The sequence below is a fragment of the Callospermophilus lateralis genome, chromosome 6 (assembly GCF_048772815.1).
Source record: "Callospermophilus lateralis isolate mCalLat2 chromosome 6, mCalLat2.hap1, whole genome shotgun sequence".
Lineage (NCBI taxonomy): Eukaryota > Metazoa > Chordata > Mammalia > Rodentia > Sciuridae > Callospermophilus > Callospermophilus lateralis.
The window spans coordinates 112,064,900-112,086,156 of NC_135310.1; the positions used below are offsets into that span (position 1 = coordinate 112,064,900).

The 21,257-nt window shown below is 43.2% G+C and overlaps 1 protein-coding gene across 1 annotated transcript in view; it reads right to left on the reverse strand.

Moving 5' to 3' along the window:
- Positions 1 to 2,325, reverse strand: part of Bicral (BICRA like chromatin remodeling complex associated protein) — an 80,128-nt gene extending 77,803 nt beyond the window's left edge. The window contains exon 1 of the mRNA XM_076858724.1: positions 2,251 to 2,325. The gene's annotated coding sequence lies outside the window, so the exon portion shown is untranslated. The remainder of the gene's footprint in view (positions 1 to 2,250) is intronic.
- Positions 2,326 to 21,257: the final 18,932 nt, after the last annotated feature.

Sequence of the window (21,257 nt, forward strand, 5' to 3'; positions counted from 1 at the left end):
TAGGCTTTCAGTAACAATTTAAGACCTTCAAATACACCCCTTTTACTATAGAGCTACTACCCCAAGGATACTTATTTTTGGATGCTTTCAGGTACAGTCTTCTTTTAAAGGGAAAGGAAAAAAGTGGTTTAAAGCAAGTTAACGTTTTCAGATGGGAGTTCTAAGAAACTTTTAATTCACTATCACTTGAAGTAATACCAAAGCAAACCATGTTTAAAATCATAAAACCCATCACCTTCCCATATTTTGACCAAATAAATATATCTCCAGGATTTTTACAATCACCCAAAAAAGAAAACACAGGGTACCTATGAGCAGCGTGTTACTGGAAAGCAGATAGGCACTGTCTCCAACTGTCCTTTTGTTGCTGTTTGTTTTTAATTTTGTAACCGGCTTTGCCTACTCTCAATAACTGGAAAAGGATGAAGGAAAAGCTTTAATACCCGGCCCTCCAGCCCGGCCAGAGAAAACAAAGCCGCCGTGTCTGGCCTTAGGAGAGAAGGCAGGAACTCTTCACCTCCAATTTGACCAGGGGGATGCGGAGATTAGGGAGGAAACCCATCAGCCGCGAAGTCGCCCTCGGGTCACTTTTCCCCTCAGGAACCTGTGGGATCGAGCAAGTCGCCGCCCCAGCCCCTTCCCACAGCCAGCAGGCGGCCTGGTATTTTGGGTCTAGGGGTGTGGGGACGGCGAGGGCTGCGTGGCCCCGGTCCCATCTACAGAACTCAGCGCCCCGCGCGCAGCTCCGCTCCGCCTGGCCCCGGACGTCGCGGCGCCCGGGCAGGTGAGGCGACCACGGAGGGCGCCGCCCGCGCCGCGAGGGAAGATGGCGCCCGCCGAGCAACTGCGCCACCAGCCCTGGCGACAGGCCAGGCTCAGCGCCATCTTAGCGCCTTCCAACCCCCCACCCCCCACCCCCAAGATCCCGCATTCTGGGCCACTCCGAGGCGCGAGCGGCATCGGGTTCGCGCACTCTCGGCCAAAAAATCGCCGCCACTGCCTCTGGTCTCTTTCAGCCGGCCGGACAGCGTGGGCCGCGCAGGAGGCGCCTGCCTGGGCCGCGGGTCGGCCGCGGGTCCTCCGCGCGGCGCGGGGGCTCGGCCCGGCCCGGCCCGGCTCAGGGTCTCGGCGGTGCTTCGGGGCCAAGCAGCAAGGCGACCGGGAAGGGGCAGTCCCGCCGGCAGGTGCGCGCCGCGGGCTGGGGCCGGGTGGTTGGCCGGCCTGAGCTCTCCACGCCGCGGCCCGACTGAGGCCCTCCTGCTCTCCGTGCCGCGGCCGCCCTCAGATGCGGCGGGAAGGAGGAAGCCAGAATGAAAAATAAACCCGGTTCCAGCCGCCGCCGCCGCCTCCCTCCCCACCCTCTTCTCTCCCCTCCCCCGACGCGGGGTCCATTTTGCTGAGAAGAAAGAAAATGCGATTCACACCCAAGAGCTTCCGAGAGAGAAAAGAAACGAGGGGGGGAAAAACCGAGGGGAGGAGATTGGAAAAGCTTATTTTTCTTGCTCGCCTGCCGTCACTCCAGGCCCTCCCTGCCCCCTGCTTGCGGCCCCGCCGCGCTGTCCTCCCCTCTCCGAGCCCCGCTCCCTCCTTCCCAGCTCCCGGCGGCTCCGGGGGGCGGAAAACACACTCACACTCGCGCACACAACTAATTTTAAACCGGCTCAATCAATGAGTCATTAAAAGGCTTCCTTCCCCTCCCCTCCCCACCACCAACCGCCACGCCACCCCCTTCCCGGCCTCTCCCTCTCCCCAATCCAGAAATTTGCATCCGCGGAAAAGGAGAGAAAAAAAAAAAGAAAAAAGCGCCGAGGCCCCCACCCCGCCGAGGCGCCCCCGGCCCGGCCCCGCCGCCCCCTGCCCGCCTGCGCCCCCGCCCGCGACACTGAACTTGGTCTTCCCGGGGCCCCGCCGGCGCTGGGAAAGGCATAAACACTCGATTCCCCTTTTCTCCGTGTCCATTAAACATCCACCCACCACCACCATCACCCACCCACAAACCCACCCCCCCCCCAAAAAAAAAACACAGCCTTAGCCAATAGCTCTCTGGGCTGAAACCTAATATCCTGGTTTTGGCAACTCGGTGTTTAATTTGCTCCTCTTTCTTTTCTGTCTGGAGATAGATCTCCAGCCCCCCCTCTCTCGCTTTTTCCCTCCCCGAAGGAAAGAGGCAGAGGAAGGAGGTTGTGTGTTTTTTTTTTTCTCCTTGAAATTTTTATCACAAAATTATAATACACTCAAAGGGAAACTCACCGTCATGAAAAAGCAGTGCCTTGTCAACGGGGTTTCTGCGCCATCGCACCAGGGGCGGCGGCGGCGGCGGCGGCAGGCGCGGGGCGCGGGGCGCGGGCGCGGGAGCTCCCGGCCGAGCGGCGCCGGCCACACGCGCTCCGCTCTCTCTCTCGCTCACCCCCGCGCCGGGCGGCGGGCGCCCGCTCCCCGCGCCCGCCCGGCCTTCATGCTCTGCGCCCGGGCAAACGGCTCGCCTGCTCGTCTACCTCCAAACTTCGGTTCTCGCCTGGCAAAAAATGTGGAGATTACAATTTTTTAATTAAAAAAAAATTTTTTTTAAATCAAGCTCCAAGACTGCCAATTCCTGTTTCCTTTGAGATTATAACTTTGGAAGGTATTGGGGTTTATTTAAGAAACAGGTTATTTGGTCTTTTTTTTTTTTTTTTCCCCTAAAGATGTACAAGATGCGTACTAATTCTCCGCAGGCGCCTTGCGCGCGCGCGCGCGCGCAGACACACACACACACACACACACACACACACTATAGTTTTAGTTGATTCGGTTGAGGGGGTAAAGACAAAAAAAAAATGCTTATTTGCATATACCTTTTAAAAACTACAACACAGCTTTTAACTTAGTTATTTGGCAAATAACATACTAACTTTTAAATGTACTAAACTTTCCTTTGCAACATCCTTTTTTCATTCCAAAATGCTGTGAAACTTTTATGTCAACATTAAAAAGGAAAACAAAACTAGCGACTAAGATGAAGGTGAGGAGCTGAGTAAATCACACTCCAACTCTTATGTCTTCTCTTTATGTAGATAGCTTTTACTTTTCTATTTGTGGAATTTGTCTTAACCCCCATTCTTAAAAAGGAAGCTACAAAACCTTTTAAAACTCTTTGATCCAAGTATAATTACCACCTGTTTTAAATTTCAAATTGTTGCACCTTCTCTCTAAACCATTTAGTATCCAAAGCATTTAAGTAAATGTTAATTATGTTAGTATATATAGAGTTCCTATAGTCTAAATTAACTACAAATGCCCACATTTGTAGGCATTTGTTGTTGTTTTTTGTTTAATTTTTAATATTTATTTATTTATTTTTTAGTTTTTGGCGGACACAACATCTTTGTTTGTATGTGGTGCTAAGGATGGAATCCAGGCCGCACACATTCCAAGCGAGCGCGCTGCGCTACAGCTTGAGCCACATCCCCAGCCCCAAGTTTTGTTGTCTTTATATAAAAAAAAAAAAAATCTAAGATAGGTAAAGGATGTCCAAGAATGTAACTAACTCTTCAAATAATACATATAGAGGGGAGAGGAGGGGAAATGGGAGTAGGAAAGATGGTGAAATGAGATGGACATCATTACCCTAGGTACATGTACAATTGCACAAATGGTGCGACTCTACAGTGTGTAAAACCAGAGAAATGAAAAGTGGTGCTCCATTTGTGTATAATGAATCAAAATGCATTCTGCTTTCATGTATAATTAGAACAATTATTTTTAAAAGTACATATGTAAGTCTCAAAAATGTTCTAAAATTATTTTAAATTAGTTTGTGAGTTCCGAAGGAGTCCTGTCAATAAAGAGAAAGGATAAAATTATCCTAGATTTAAATTGTTTAAATAAAATTGGTTTCTAAATCCCTTAGTATTAAAAAAACTTAATGGTGCAGATAGGGGCAGAGCTCATGGTAGATGTGTTTACATGCAATATGTGGTGGGTTCCATCCCCAGCACCAAAACAAACAAACAAACAAAAAGCAATGGTAGTGCACCTCTTTGCTTGCTTGTATAAGGATACTGTTGCTAGACTAAATTTCACAAAAATAAATGTGTCAAGGCTGACATACAATGTTGTCATATTCAACACAGAAGATCCTTTTGAAAAAAAAAAATAATCTTGTTCAAGTAACTGCCACTTTATCATTCACAATGTATGTTTTGTATTTAAAAGCTCCTTAAAATTCAATGACTTAGTACCACAGTATCACTGAAGTGTTTTTCTCAGAAGATGGTTTGCTTCAAATTCAGGCAAGGCCTTCCTAAAACAGTAGTCTTTGCATAAATTAGCATATTCCTTTACACTCCATGATTGGACCAACCAGTTTTCTCAGTGGCTTGGGGAAATTTTAAGCATGTTTTAAAAAGTGCCTCTGGATTGGCTGGAATTTAATTATAATACTCATTTGGAAGAATTACATTTCAAGAGTCCATGGATTATTCATTGCAATTAGGACCCACCAAGCAAGTTGTTCCAAAGTTTCAATGAAATATTAATGGATTTCAGAAAAATATCCTCTTTGGTTGTCCAAAACCCCCAGAAACCAGAAATCTGACTTTAAAAATGACCCTGTTTTTTTTTTTTTAATTTTATTTTATTGGTTCTTCTTAGTTAATACATGACAGTAGAATCCCTTTTGATAAAATTATACATGCATAGGATATAGCTTATTCTAATCAGAACCCCATTCTTGTGGGTGGGCATGATGGTGGGGTTCACTTAGATAATTTCATATGCAAACATAAGAAAATTGTTAGATTTATTCTACTGTCTTCCTGATTTGATTATTACACAATGTTACATGTACTGAAATCATATTGTACCCCATAAATATGTATAATTATTTCTTAAAAGGGGAAAAAAGGATGACCTAACAAAGCTGAATCTGTATACTCATAAAATGGGTCCTGGCACACTGCAGTCTTTTTAGAAAATAATAAGAGCATTGACTTTTACCAGGAGCCTACTAAGTGTCACAAAGCATTATACTAAATACTTCCATATGTTACCAGGAGCCTTCACTCAAAACTATAGAATAAGGTCTGGTTATCCTGTTATTTTTCAGATGAAGCTGCCAATGGTTTCAAGTAATCTGCCAAAGGTCATCAGTCTAATAAGGGCTGATGTGAGGATCCTGGTCTGATGAATTCCCAAACTTGCCCTCTGTCAGTAAAAAGTATCTTGGGAACAAGCCGTCTGGCTGCGTCACTGTAAACCTTAGAGTCTAGTGGTGAGGCACAGGCAGAGGAGACAACCTTGTTATTAGTCAAGACCTACTTTGAGAATGCCAGTTGTCAAATCTAATTTTAAATCTGGAGGAATGGTTTGAAAAATAGTGAAACAGCAGTGGAGAATCTCAGCTTTCTCAGGTATCACCAAAATTATAATCAATTTATAATATGGCAAAACAAAAACAACTTCTTAATTTCCCCCATAAGATTACAAAATTTAACATTTAATTTTAATTTGATTTTATTTGTTCTACAGATGGAACTTGGGGTGTTGCACATACTAGGCAAGCACTCTGCACCTAAGCCATTTCTCTGGCTCCCAAAATTTAATATTTTAAATAAGAGGGGTGATTTTCTATGTAAAATTTACAACAGTCTTGTAGATACACAGGATTTGGTATTGAATAAGATTAGAAAATTTTTTAAGAGAAAAGTTCTTAAAATAGCTTTCCTGTATGCAGATTATTTCAATTGTATTGTCTATGATTTAATTATATACAACTAAGTGGTCATTCCTATTCAATTGTATTGTCTATGATTTAATTATATACAACTAAGTGGTCATTCCTATGACTCCCACCCATGTCTGTGACCTAGAAAGGTCAACTGGACACACACACACACACACACACACACACACACACACATACACGATGTAATTACAACTGAAATGTTCTAGCATGTGTTTGGGCCTCTGAATAAACAGGCTCAATGTCCACATACAATGAAAAATGAAAGTGGGACTGGGAGCTGGGCACAGTGGTGCATGCCTGTAATGCCAGTGGCTCAGGAGGCTAAGGCAGGATGATCCCAGTTCAAAGCCAACCTTAGCAACATAGTAAGGCCTAAGCAGTTTAGCAAGACCCTGTCTCAAAATTTAAAAATTTTAAAAGGACTGGAGATGTGGCTCAGTAGCTAAGCGCCTTTGGGTTCAATCTCTGGTACAAAAAAGAAAAAAAAAAAAAAAAAAAGAGGCTGGGAATATAGCTCAATGTACAACTCTTGCCTAGCATGCTCAAGACCCTAGAACTGATCCCCTAAATCTGAGGGTCATATTTAAAGTGGTTTACTTCCCGCCGTTTTTCCAAATGTTCCATTGGTTGTTAGAACATTCTTGTTAGAAAAAAATGCATAGTAGAGATTAAATAGTGATATGCATGATCAGATGTGTCCACCACAGAAATACCAAAATATACCAATGAGTTAGTAAGTGTTCTACACAGTGTTTGTGGGATAAAAAATGAAAAATTCAATATGCACCAGGGACATACCTTTACTTTTATCTTTAGAGGCACTTAGATTCTGGGGCTTAAGCTTACTGCTCTGTAATCAGTCTAATTTAGGTTCAAATTCCACCTTTCTTTCTCACAGGCTTCTGGTTTTGAACAAGTCATTTTGCCCCTTGGAATCTCAACTTCCTCATCTACAAAATGGGGATAATTATAGTGCCCAGCTCCCAGAGATATTTTAAGGATTCAGGAACTAGTGCATGTACAATGTTTAGCATGGTACCTGAAACATAATAACAGTCCCATACATTCAGCTAACATTGTATTACCTTATTTTAGATACATTTCAGGTTGAGTCCTGTGAAATCTCCCCATATGAATAACAAATGGCCACCTCCTATGATTGAGTCTAATATATCTCCCTTACTTCCTTCCTGGCTAGGGAGCTCCTCCAGGGCAATGAGTCATCATCTCCAGCTTTAGATTCTCAAAGGGCCTAGCAGCATACTTTGTATATAATTAGCTCACAATCAATATTTTTGGGTTAAAGGAGAAACAGCCCACTTCATGACATCTATAAGAATACAAGAAATGAGAGCTGGGGCTGACTCAAGGGCACATATCTGTAATCCCAGCTATTAGAGAGGCTGAGGCAGGAGGATTGAGGATTTCAAGTTTGAGGCTAGCCTGGGCAATTTAGGGAGATCTTGTCTCAAAATAAAATTTAACAAAGGGCTAGGGCCTAGGCACCATGGCCTGTCATCCTAGTGATTTGAAGTCTGAGGCAGGAGGATCACAATTTCAAGGCCAGCCTCAACAGCTTAGAGAGACCCTGTCTCAAAAGAAAACATAAGGGGCTGGGGTTGTGACTCAGTGGTAGAGCGCTTGTCTCACATGCTTGAGGCAGTGGGTTCAATTCTCAGCACTACATAAATAAAGAAAATAAAGGTATCGTGCCCTCTACAACTTAAAAAAAAAAAGTAAAAAAAAAAAAAAAAAACATAAAAAGGGACTAGGTATGTGTAGAGTGGTTAAGTGACCCATTGAACCCCTGATTTAAAAAAAGGAGGTGTGGCTGGAGTATAGCTAGTGATAAAACACATGCATAGTACATATGAGATCCTGCATTCAATTCTTAGCCCCAAGTGGAAAAAGTCATGCTACAGAGTATATGAAGAAGGAAGGAGGAGAAGAAATAATGATTATATCTCTATCTTGAGACCCATATATCAAGGGAGGATCAAATAATAGGTCTACAAAATCCTTTTGTATTTATTATATAACTTTTTTAAAGTGTATTTTTTATTTAAAAAAATTTTTGATGGTACTGGGAATTAAACCCAGGGGCTCGGGGCTGGGGTTGTGGCTCAGAGGTAGAGTGCTTGCCTTGCACATGTGAGGCACTGGGTTCAATCCTCAACAGCACATAAAAATAAATAAACAAAATAAAGATATTAAAAAAAAATAGGGGCTCACACATGCTAGGCAAGTGCCCTACCAAATGCCACTGCCCTACATCCAACCTGTGCCTGGCATGTAGTAAATATTCAATAATAGTTCCCATTGCTGTTGTGGTTGTTGCCATTATTAAAAGGAATGTGGAACTGTTTTCAAATATCTGTTTTCCAATATCACTATATTGGAGTGATTACAAATGTTTTCAATATCTTGCCTGTGTTATTATTTTGTTTGATATATGACTATGAATGCTTTAAGTCATCTTTGTATAGACTAAGGCTATTCCAGTCATAACATATTTTAAGCTGGTTATTTTCTCTGACAGACATTTAAAAAAAAAAAAAAAATCTGAACTCCTACAAGTTTCCAGTACAAGGATAAGGAGTTAATACAACACAGCAGAACTGTTGGGAGAGAAAAAAAAAAAAGACATTCAGCACTCCCACTGGCCTTCCTGTCTTACACATCTCGCCTGTTTCCCGACAGAGAAGTGAGGGGGAGGACAACCATCAGCCCTCTGGTTAGGAGGGCACCACTTGCTGCTGGAAGGCGGGGCTCTGTAGCATTACTCCTCCCAGGGACCCTGGTCTTCCACCAGGACTCTCCTAAACACAACGTCCTTCCAGGTGACACATCCAGGAGAGTGGCGGATTGTAGAGGAAAACAGAATGGAGGTCACATAATCAGGCTTTGGGGGACCACCTGGTGAGACGGCCAGCCTTGAAGATAGGATTGATATGTGAGGGGTCTTGCTCAACAAATGTCATGTCCTTTCTGAAAATGAAACTATTGAGAGCTAAAACAGCTTTAGAAAGAACCACCCCCAATAGATGACTTATAAAGATAAGTTGAAGACAAGGAAAATAGTTGGCTAAGAAAACACCAGGAAATTCTCCACACTGAAGAAAAAACTGAGGGAGTGGAGTGGAGACACTATATAGCTTTTTTTTAAAAGCAGAGATTGAACCCAGGGGGGTTCAACCACTGAGCCACATGCATATCCCATTTTTTATTTTGTGACTGGTTCTCAGTTGCTTAAGGGCCTCACTAAGTTGCTGAGTCTGGCTTTGAATTTGCTATTCTCCTGCTTCGGCCTCCAGAGCTTCTGGGATTACAGGCATGCACCACTGTGCTCAGCTTCCACAAGTATTTTAATCACTAAAAAGTCACATTCTTATTTGAGCACAGAATAGTTAAAAGATATTTAATAATTATTGTTGTTAGGTACTTTTAGAGCCCTCAGACTATATAATTCTCTCTTTCCTAAATCTTCCAATTACTAGTCCCCAGGTACCCTAATATTGTATAGTTGACGCCATGAGCAAAAAGACAAATACTCTCACACCTCAAAATGTTTATACGTTTCTCTCAGTATGAATCATACCAATCAACCAGTTGGGCATATTTATTCAGTCTCTTGGGAGTTAAGTTGACTTGAGTCAGATCTAAGACAATCAGGAGGTTGTTCAGAGATCGACAGAGCAAAGGACATAGGTGCTTTGGAGTAATAGTTCTAGTATAGGCCTGGTCAAAACTTGATGAGTTATTCCTGTCCCATACACTGAAACTCATAATGGATTATCTCTTCTGAATTTGCTTTCTCTCCACTGTTTGTAGCACCTACCTTTCCCCTAGATTATCCCCCTGGATATTTTAGGATTGTCTATGATTCCTCTTCATTCCTTCTTATCCCTCAAACCACATAACCAACCTCTAAAATCTCCCTCAAACCCAGTCTCTCTTTGCCACCATTTACCCACCACCACTCTCAAGTCCTCTCCCTTGCCTGGCCATCCATCAATCTTCTCTTTAAACAACTGCAAAAAACATTTTTGTAAATCCCAAAGTTAGTTGAGTCATACCTCCATCAGCACCTCACTGCCTGGGGAAGCTTATTAAAAATATAGATTTCTTGGCTTGGGGTGTAGCTCAGTGGTAAAACTCATGCTTAGCATAGATGAGTTTTCATCCCCAGCACTACAAAATAAAATAAAACACAGATTCCCAAGCCCAAAACCCATAACCAGAAAATGAGACTTTCTGGGAAAAGTAAGGCTCAACCATATATACTTTCCTGTTTTTAAACTTAATTTTATTGTTTTGGTGCTGGGGATTGAACCCAATGTCTCATGAATGCTAAGTATACCCTCTACCACTGAGCTACACCCTCAGCCCTGAAGAGTACTTTCAACTGGTTCATTAACTGGCCCTTCCTGCTGCCCCAGATGTATCTCTGGCCACACCTCTCCTAGTATACTGTGTCCTGAACAAACATGTCCCATTTTAGGCTTCCCTTTCCCTATGCCTGATATACCCTTCTTCCTCAGGGCAAATCTTCCATTCTCCAAGTCCCAGGTCCAACACTGCTCCTTGGGAAGCCTTCTTCCACTCCCACATCAGTGGTTTTCCAACATCCTTGCCTGAGATTCCACCCCCCCCCAAAAAAAAAATATTTCATGTTGCAATGCAATAGATATGTAACTGAAACAAAGGCCTTCAAAAACAATGTCCAAATTTACTCTGGAGGACACAATTGGATAGTTTCATTCCATGCTATCTCAGTTTTACAAATGTTTTAAAGACACCTTGTAAAAGGGTTTCATGATCTGCTGATGGAGGTGACTCCCACTTGAAACACTGCTTAAAATGAGTGAATGACTCCTTTCTCTTCACATCTGATACAGACACACCTCCATTATCCCATTTATCACACTCTACAGTAATGATCCCTTTATGGTCTGTTTTCACCTCCACCTCCCTCCTGGAAATCTACACATGCCACAATTAAGTCAGCACATCTTTGGCAGTTGCACAGCTGTTGACAAATGCAGAAATGAGGATATTGAGGAAGTAATATTTTAATTGCTTTTGCTCAGGTCCAATCTCCTCCCCCCTTGTATCTGCTTGCAGTTCACAGCATAATCTATTGGCAACTCCCCAGAGGCTAGGCCTGGGAATTACTTAGTTTCAACCCTGAAGTTAACAGCAATTAAAAAAGAAGAAGAAGAAGAAGAAAAGTCATCATATTTCAGCACAATATCACTAAGGTGTAAATTATTTTCCTTTTCAAAAATAAAAACCACACACACACACACACAAAACCAACCAGGAAATATCTCGTGGGGTTGCTAGTTTGACAAGATAGTGCAAATGTGGGCAAACAAATCTCTCACTTAGATACTTAGAAGCAAATATTTAAAAACCTCAAAACCCTCCTGCTTCCGTACCACTTCAGAGAGGAAAGCCCCTGCTGGGTGGGTGCAGACAGAGGCCTCTCTATCCCTCATGCCTAAAGCTCCACTTCTCACTAGGCTGTCCCCATCACCACACACAGATGCAAAAAGTAGGAAAAGCAAAAGGAAACCAGAGCAGCCAAAAGAACCGCGGCAATGAACCCGGGCGGCAAGTTCCGGAGAGAAGGGTACCTGTGATGGAAGGATGCGCGAGAGCACTGCCGCGGCGCGAGAGCACTGCCGCGGCGCGAGGGGGGGGGGGGGGGGAGATCCTTTTTCTGCAGCACGTGGCTCCAACAGGAAACCTGCCTGCAACACCCCCTAACTCTGCACACCGCTCATTTGCAGCATCATCATTTGTGTGATGCTCATTTGCTCAACGTCCTTGTAAACGTTCTTAAATGAGTGAATGATTCAATGGAAAGACATTGCACAGCTGGCTAGGAGCGGGGACTGGACTGTCACTAAGAGTCAGTGAAATGCTCTGGGAGTTCGAGGAGAGAAGGAAGGGCAGAGACTTTAAAGCTGGGTTTTTAGGGATGAGTAAGAGTTCTCTAAGAATTATGGGAGAGAGCTTCAGGAAGAGGAGCCTAAGAGTGCAGGCTGGATGTCCTAAACAGCAGGGTAACTAAGGCCAAGGAGAAGGTGAAAGGTTTCCTAGATTGTCGCAGGAAATGGATGATCCTGGGGCTGCAGCTTGCCACAGGGCAGATAACAATGCTACAGGGTGTGAAGTTCAAGAGACTAACCAACTTTTATTTAAAAAGAAAGAAAGAAAAGAAATAGCCTAGATTAGAAAATATCAGAATACACCACAGATAGAGATGGTTGTAACCCTTGTGAAGTTTGTTTCAGTTGTGAATTCGTCTATTTGTGCATGTGCTGATTTGTGGGATAGAAAATTCATCTCTTGGGCCGAGGGGTGTAGCTGTATAGCTCAGTGGTACAGCAGTTGCATGCTAGGCAATGCTCTACCACTAAGTTGCAAAAACATATTTCTTATGTGGTGGTGATTAAAAAATTTTCAAACAGGGCTGAGGCTGTAGCTCAGTGGTAAAGTGCTTGCCTTCCATGTGTGAGGCACCTGGTTCAAGCCCTAGCACCATATAAAAATAAATAAAGATACTATGTGTTCATCTACAACTAAATATTAAAAAAAAAAAATTCAAACAAAATAAGTCAAGGCAAAAAGGATCCAAAAAGATAGTCCTACCCACATATCTAAACTTCATGAGGACACACATGGCCATAATGTGAACAATGGGTGACTGGACAGCGGTGAAGGCTGAGGACACAGGGTACTGTGCTTGTTTAAGGCTTCCCCACACCATCGAGGGAGGAGCTCCTCAAGGGCACAAACTGTGCTGTACAACTTGCGCTTGACACCTGGAACTTGCAGTAGGCACTAAATAAATGTTTGTTGACTGAATGTGGGTACAGATGACCCCACTGAGCTTCACCTCCTGGTTTCCTCACCAATGTGCATCCCCTTTCCCACAATGCACCAAAGTTGGTCTATGCAACCAACAGAACAGGACAGAAGTGGTTGTATTTTCTTTCAGATTAGATAACAAAAGGCTTCAGTTTCCATCCTGGGTGCTCACTGGTTCACCTGCTTTGGGGAAGCTGGTTGCCATGTAGTGAGGACACTCAGTCTGTGGAGAGACCCACAAGGTAAGGACCTGAGGTCTCTAGCCAATAACCAGTGAGAAAACTGCTTCCTGCTGACCACCAGACCATGAGATAGGTGAGCTTGGATGGTGACCATCTCCCAGTCTCACATGGCCACAGACCCAGGGAACAACTCCATGGTAACCTCACAAGAGACCCTGAGGCAGAAACACTCAACTAAGCTGTTCCTGGATTATTGACCCACAAAACTGTGAGATGATAAATGCTTGTTGTTTTCAGCTGCTACATGTTGGAGCACTTTGTTATATAGCAACAGTTAGCCAATACACTGAGTCAACATGAATTCTAGAAGAGTTTAAAGTACACTGGAGGTACCCACCATTTACTACTATTTTGTTTTTTTCTCAAAGAATCTGTTACATTTTCAGTCTATCCAGATTAGGACATGGCATCTGCCCCAACCTGAACGGATCAGATCCACTCTTCTGGACATTAGTACTTGGGACACAGAAACTGGGGCAGCTGTGAGGAGCAGACTGTAAGACTGGGAAGACTAGGGCTCAAAGCTACTGTTTCGGAGGAGCTATACTGGGGCCCTGGCAAGTTCATGGACTCAGAGGAGCTATCCTGGGAGGGAGAGGAAAGCAGATCCTTTGGATGTGGAGAAAGGAGGGAGGGAGGAGAAAACAACTGATGATATTCTAAGCCCCATGTCAGGCATAGTGGCTCATGTAGCCTGAACTGCCAGTAATTCCCTGCAATTTCAGGGCCAGCCTCAGCAACTTAGTGAGATCCTGCCTCAAAATAAAAAATAAATAAATACAAGAGCTAGGGGGTATAGCTCAGTGGTAAAGCACCTCTGGGCTCAATCCTTAGTACCAAATAAATAAATAAATAGAAAGGAGGAGGAGGAGGAGGAGGAGGAGGAGGAGGGGTAGGGGGAGAAGGGGGAGGGGGAGAAGGGGGAGGGGGAGGAGGGGGAGGGGGAGGGGGAGGAGGAGGGGGGGAGGGGAGGGGAGGGGGAGGGGGAGGGGGAGGAGGGTGATGATGATATTCTAGGCTCCCTGAGACTCGACTGCCTCTCTAACTTTGGGGTTGTGAAATTCCCTTTCCCTGTAATTGTCCCTCATTTCACCTGCTCATCTGGGTGAGTTTCCTTTCTTACAACCCAAACATGCCAGCCAGCTTCTCTCCAGTGCTGGCCAAGGAAGCAGACCTCCTGTAGGCCAAGTATCTCTCTGGAGGAGACTAACAGCTCACCAGAGACCATGCTTTATTATTAGTGCTATGCAAAACTGCTATAGAGTGAGTAAAGGTCCTTTCAGATCATCCAGCTTCTTTCACCTTAATGCCATTTTCACTGACTAATCCTTTGATTATTAATGCACTTCAATTTTAAAAGTTGTGTTCTGGCCAGATGACCTAATCATTTCAGTGGTTGGTTAAATTCATGCCTATTATAAATTCACAGATTGGCCTTAGACTACAAATCATTCTAGAGTAACCTCCATTTCATTTCCACTGCCCTCAGCCAAGCCCTGTCACTTATCCAATGAACCATGACAACAGCCTCTTAATGGTACTGCCCCTACTCTAATCCATCCTCTTCACCTTGTCCTAAAACACAAATCTGATGGGTCCCCAGAGCCTCAAAATGACGGCAGGCTCCAGTTCCACCCTCCAGCACACCTCCTCCACACTCCACTACTGCCAGGTGATACTCCTCCAAGCTTCTCAAAGGCAACCAGTGCTGTCCCGCTCTGTCCTATTTTTCTCATTGCCTGCCATTTCTTTCCTCTGAGCACCTCTCCCCACTGCTCATTTTCTTCTCTCTCCTGCCCCTTGTACTTCCGTAGAACTTCCTCCTTGATAATACACATCACTATCACTGTGACTAATAATTAGTTGTCTTCATATCTGTCCCTAGATTGTGAGTCCCCAGGAGATAAGGACCATATTTGGCTTATTTTTAAATCCCCTTACCCCAAAGCCAACTTCAGCATCTTGTATCAGTATGTTAAACGAGTGTTTACTAAGTCGTACTATGTCAAGGCACCTGGCTGGCAATGGATGGAGGATACTCAACAAATGGACATTGACTTAGTTACAGGCAGCAGGGATAGCCCAGAGAAGTGCTCCCGGGACCCAGGGATATTCAGGTGAGACACCCACCTGAGCCTCTATGTGTGTGTGGTGCCAAGAGGGCACTGAATCAAGTTCATGGTGCCGTCCATGATGCAGCAACACATGAATCTCTCAGCATAACTTCCCCCGCCCCCAAACAAAAACAGGAGGCATAATTTCTCACATCCTGAAAACCAACCTGGTTCTCTCTTTCTCCCTCTTTCTATAATTACAATAATGCTAGCTTTAGGGAAACAAATACTGAAGAATGGGATGGGGTAAGCTTCCCATAACTAGTTTATATGTTCTAGAAAATGGGCATGTGGCTCAATTCACAAGTGAGTAGTTCTCTGAAAACAGCCAACATGGGCGGATAGCAGTAAAATTTGGTCCCGATTCGTCCACTGGCAATTCTTGTCCTGGCAATTCTTCTCCCTTCCTATCCCACTGACTTGTGAAAAGGTCCTAGCTCTGGGCAAATCTCAGGCAGAGGACATATGGTGCAATGGCAGACACCTGTAATCCTGGCTACTTAGAGGATGGGGGCAGGAGGATTGTGAGTTCAAAGCCATCCTCAGCAATTTACCAAGACCCTAAGTAACTTAGTGAAACTTTGTCTCTAAAAAAATATAAAAAGGGCTGGGGATGTGGCTCAGTAGTAGAATGCTTGCCTAGCATGTGAGACCCTGAGGTCAGTCGCTAGACTCTCTCTCTCTCTCTCTCTCTCTCTCTCTCTCTCACACACACACACACACACACACACACACACACACAGAATTCTAAAGAGTGTGACCAATCAGATATCAGAGAATTGTACAAAGTCATTCCTAAAGCAGTTGATCAAAAGTATTGCTGGGGATATAGCTCAGTTGATAGAGCACTTGCCTCACATGCACAAGGCCCTGGGTTCAATCCCCAGCCACACACACACACACACACACACACACACACACACAAGTGTTGCAATTAACAAAAAAAAGCAACCCTTCCCAATATTTGTTTTCTCCTCTTTTTATACAAACACAATTTCTAGAGACTAAGCAGAGGCTACACAATAAATCAATACTGCCTCAAATCAATGCTCGCCTCCTCCACAGGTTCTAAAAAAGCAGCAAAGAATATGGCACAGAGCTCTGACCACCTCTAGAGTTACCTGCAGGAGAGCTGCGGGCACCACCCACCTGCAGGATTCAGGAAGACCCCAGCTGAGAGACTCCCTTCCTTAGTTTATCTTCCCATTACAAGTTTTACTTGCTCCACTTTTCATTTCAGTTATTCTTTAGACAGAACGAGAATTACTTTAAGGGACCTAAGCTTCTAACACAAAGAATAGAAAAACAGGGACTGGGGCAGAGCACTTGCTTAGCACATGTGAGGTAATAGATTCGATACTTAATCCCAAATAAACAAATAAAATAAAGGCAAGCTGTCCATCTACAACTCCAAAAAAAATTTTTAAAAAATAAAAAGAATGGAAAAATAGCATGCCATAATTCAATGCAGATGAAGGACGGGGGGCCCAGCTTGCTCACTAGCTAAATAACCATCTCCCTCTCCACAGGCCTCCTAGGATATGCTTGAATTTGTGCCTCAGCAAATTTCAAATTTCTACACATCATGAACACTGGGATCCCCTCAGAGAGAGCACACAATTGTTAGAGCCACAAGTGCTTAGACCATAGGTCTGTTGCATACTCACATTCTTGAACTTTATGTCCCATTGTCCCCCACTCCAAGTCAGCATCTTTCACTTTTTATAAGCAAACATTCATTATTCTCTCAAACCAAAAGAGGGAAGAATCTCAGCAGCACAAACAGGCTACCACTTAACAAGATATTTTACAGGAATTGGCTTACCATCCATATTTCCTTATTGCTATCAAGCCAAAAGGACATAAAAGGTATCTCTTTATCCATTTGACAAACCTTTTGCACTCTATAATATCCAAGGCATATTGCATTACATTCACAACACTGCTTTTCAACCATTAAAAAAAAAAAATCCAGGGTCTTACACATAATAAATGCAGTAAGGATGTGGTACCACTAAGCTACACAACCAGCTCCAAACTTTTTAAATTATAACCTAAAAAAGACATACAGAGTCAGGTGTGGTAGACCTAGCTACACTCAGAGACTGAGGCAGAACATCACTTGGGCCCAGGAATTTGAGGCCAAACTTAATGAGACTCCATTTCAAAAACAGAAAAAAAAAAAAATCCACAAGTAAAATACATTTATATTTTATAATATAAATAACATACACACATCATATACACACACATACGAACGTGGCTTTTAAGATTTTTTGGTTTTGACATGGGATCTCAATATGTTGCTATGCTATTCCCAAACTCCTGGGCTCAATGATTCTCCTGTCTCAGTCTCTGAAGTAGCTGGGATTATAGATGAAATATATATATATATATATATATATATATATATATATATATATATATATATTGTATTGGGGATTGAACTCATGAGTGCTTTATCATTGAATTACATCACTATCCCTTTTTATTTTTTATTTTTGAGACAGGGTCTCACTATGTTACTTAAGGCCTTACTAAGTTGCTGAGGCTGGCCTCAAACGTGGGTCCTCCTGCATCAGCCTCCTGAGCTGCTGTAAAAACAGGTATATGCCACACCACACTCAGATGATTTTTTTTTTTTTTTTTGGTTGTAGATGGACACAATACTTTTATTTAGTTACTTTTTTAATGTGATGCTGAGGATCAAACCCACTGCCTCATGTGTTCTAGGCAATTAGTCTACTACTGAGCTATAACTCCAGCCCTGTATGATTTTTTTTTTTTTTTTTTTTTTTAGTTTTTGGCGGACACAACATTTTGTTTGTATGTGGTGCTGAGGATCGAACCCGGGCCACACGCATGCCAGGCGAGCGCGCATGCTTGAGCCACACCCCCAGCCCTGGATGATTTTTTTTTAAATGCAAACTGCATCACTAAATGGATTTCATGATGTCACTGAGCTGGTATCTGCAAATTTAGAAACACCAGTTTATGGAATTTCAAAGAAAAGTGACATCTCACATCAAACAATGAAATCCTACCTAAAGAAACTTAAAACTTCTAGGCAGAAAAGTTGAAGAGGACTAATTATATTTTTGCTTCTTATTTAACATTCAACTGCCAGGACACTTTAAAAATCATTTAATCTCTGTGAATGAGCATTTATACAAAAGCTTTTAAAGTATTTAAAAACCTTGTAGGTCATTTTTCCTTTTATATTAAGAAACTGAAACAAAAAGTAATCCTCCTCCTAATCTGTATTAAAAACTAATGTGTTTGGTAATTAAAGTTTGGCTGTTTCTTTTAAATAATCTATCTCAAAATAAAAAATAAAAAGGGCTGAGGACTAGGGTTGTGGCTCAGTGGTGGAGTGCTTGCCTCCCAGGTATGGGGTACTGGGTTCAATCCTCAGCACCACATAAAAATAAACAAAATCAAGTATTACTTCCAACTATAACTAAAAAATATTTTTAAAAATTTTTTAAAAATAAAAAGGGCTGAGGGTGTGGCTCAGCAGTAAAGCGTCCTTGCATTCAACACACACACACACACACACACACACACACACACACACAGTCACTGCATGTTCTCATTTTTTCCTTCTATTATATACTAATTAATTTTCTTCCTGGTATTAAGGAATTTCAGGGTTTACCCAGCTCTACATTTCAGGATTGTCTGGTTTTTCTTTTGCAGCACTCTTTACATATAAATTCTGCCAGAATTACAGAAAGCCTGGGGACCTGTCATAGGAGAATCAATCCTTCAAAGGCCATTTCTGAGAAGGTATTGAGCCCAGACCAAATTCTGGCTCTACAACTGACCTTGAGGGATGGGAAGGGCAAAGGAATGAAGATCAAAGTTACTGAAGGCAGAGGAACCTGGTGATTACCAAGGGCTTAGGATAGTTCTGGCTCAACAGCTGGTACTTTTCCACATGGTACTTTATTCAACATCACAATAACCTGGGGGGAAAAACATGTTTCTTTGTACGCACTTAAAAGCTGGAGGAAACTAGCTCAATGAGGTTAAGTATCATGCCCAATGTCATACAGCCAGCCTAGCAACTTAGAAAGATCCTGCTTCCCAGTGTCACACAACTAATCAGAATTTAAGCTCAGGTCTGTCCATTTATTACCATCACCATACCTCACTGATCAGGAGAGATTTGAGAGAAAGAACAGGTGCAGAAACATTTTAAGAAATTTATGTTTTTTAACATGAAAGGAATTTGAAACAAATTTACATAGCTGAATGTATTTCACTGTAACAGGATTAAAAGGTCTTTAACTAGGCCTCAACAAACACCTTCCCTGCTCTGACTCTTCCTGTCCTTACCCTAGAAATGGGAATAAGCCCTCAACCCACTTCTTATCTCCCTCTGAGGAAAGATCTTGGTTCTGGGCCAGCTCTTCATCCATTAACACATCTATTTAACAAGCACTGGTGTACTCGCTGCATCCCAGGTGCTGTGTGAGTGATACAGAATAGACTAAAACAAATCCCAGTGATTTGGGGGGCTGAAGCAGGAAGAGTGCAAGTTTTAGGCTAGCCTCAGTAACTTAGAAAGATCCTGCTTCAAAATAAAAATAAAATGGGCTAAGGATATAGCTCAGTGGTCAAATATTCTTGGGATTAAGCTCTTATACCAAAACAAACAACCCAAATAAATAAAAATAAAATAAAATATATCCCTGGATTAGAGCAACCCAATTGCATTAATAATATCTGTAAACAGACACTGACTTTACCACTGATAATACCTGAGCTAATAGAGGGCAGAACCCAGAAAAGCTCACTAGAAAAGGAGATGTATATAATAAGTCTTATCATGTGGATATGAGGAATGGAATCACAGGAAGAAGAATAAGGGACCAGGTAGCACTTCAAAACAGATCCACCAGCTTCTCCTAGCAGGCACCACAGCCTGGGCCTTGTTCGCCTCTTACACCCAATTAAACACTGAGTCCTGTCTAGTCTCCTTCCAAATCTCAGACATCCCCCCTCCCTTCTCTCTCCTGGCTTCCCTCACTGTAGCCAGCTCCTGCCATTTCTCCCTGGCTCCTGCAACGGCCTCTACCTGGCATCGGTTTGCTTTTGCTCCCTGTGAACACACTGCACACAGCATCTGGGCTGATCCTGTGTTAAAGGGGGGAAAAGGCACACTAATGTGATGCTGTCACATTAAATCCTTCAGGAGTTCCAGTGCCTTCAAGATTAAGCCAAATGTCCTACAGGATTTATTAGGCCCTTGGTGGGCGGGCCTCTGATCACCTCTCAAACCTTATCTATGATCTCCACTTTCAGCTTTGATACGCTTCAGTTCCTCTAGCATGGCAGCTTACAACTACCCGGGGAGCTTTAAAAAATACTGATATGCTAGGGATGCAGCTCAGTAGTAGAGCATTTGCCTGGCCTGTGCAGGGCCCTGGGTTCCATTCCAGGCACTGGAGGGGGTCAGGGGGGCACCCCACGGCCCGTCACTACCAGAGATTCAGATTTAAGTACTGGGGAGGTGGGGGGAACCAGCCTCAGGGTGTTATAAAGCCCCATGTGATGAGGATGGGCAGCCAGGGTTGAGACACTACTCTGATCTGACTCCCTCAGGTCTGGGTTTGTTGCACCTGCCCTGTCTCTGCCCCAAGAAGCACTGGAGCTTCCCCAGCTTCCTGGTGGTTAAATTAGGAATTTCTTTTTTTTTTAAATACTTTTATTTTTTTTTTTTATTTTTTTAAACAATTGACTTTATTTATTTATTTTTTTTAATATTTGGCAGACACAACATCTTTGTATGTGGTGCTGAGGATCGAACCCGGGCCGCACGCATGCATGCCAGGCGAGCGCGCTACCGCTTGAGCCACATCTCCAGCCCCAGGAATTTCTTTCTTTCTTTTTTGTGGTTGTTGGTGGGGGATCTCTCTTGTTCACTGCTGTATTCTCAACTCCCAGAGCAGTGTCTGGAACAAGGTGGGTGCTCCATAAGTATTTGCAAAACAAACAAACAAACAAATGCTCTGCTTTCTCCCTTTACCTGTATAGTCTATAGCATACCACACACGGCAATTGGGTAATTGCCTATACACTCAGTCTACAAGCTCGGAGGGAGTCCTGTCACCATACTTGCATTATCTAGCAGAGTACCTAACGTGAAGTCGGTGCCGGTTTAAAAAGTGCAGCAGGAAAACAGGGATGTGGGCAGACATGGCACACAGAGGACGGTGTGGCTGGAGTAAAGGCAATGGTGGGGGATGAGACCAGAAAGAAAGGGAAAGAGAGACAGAGAAGGAGAAGGGG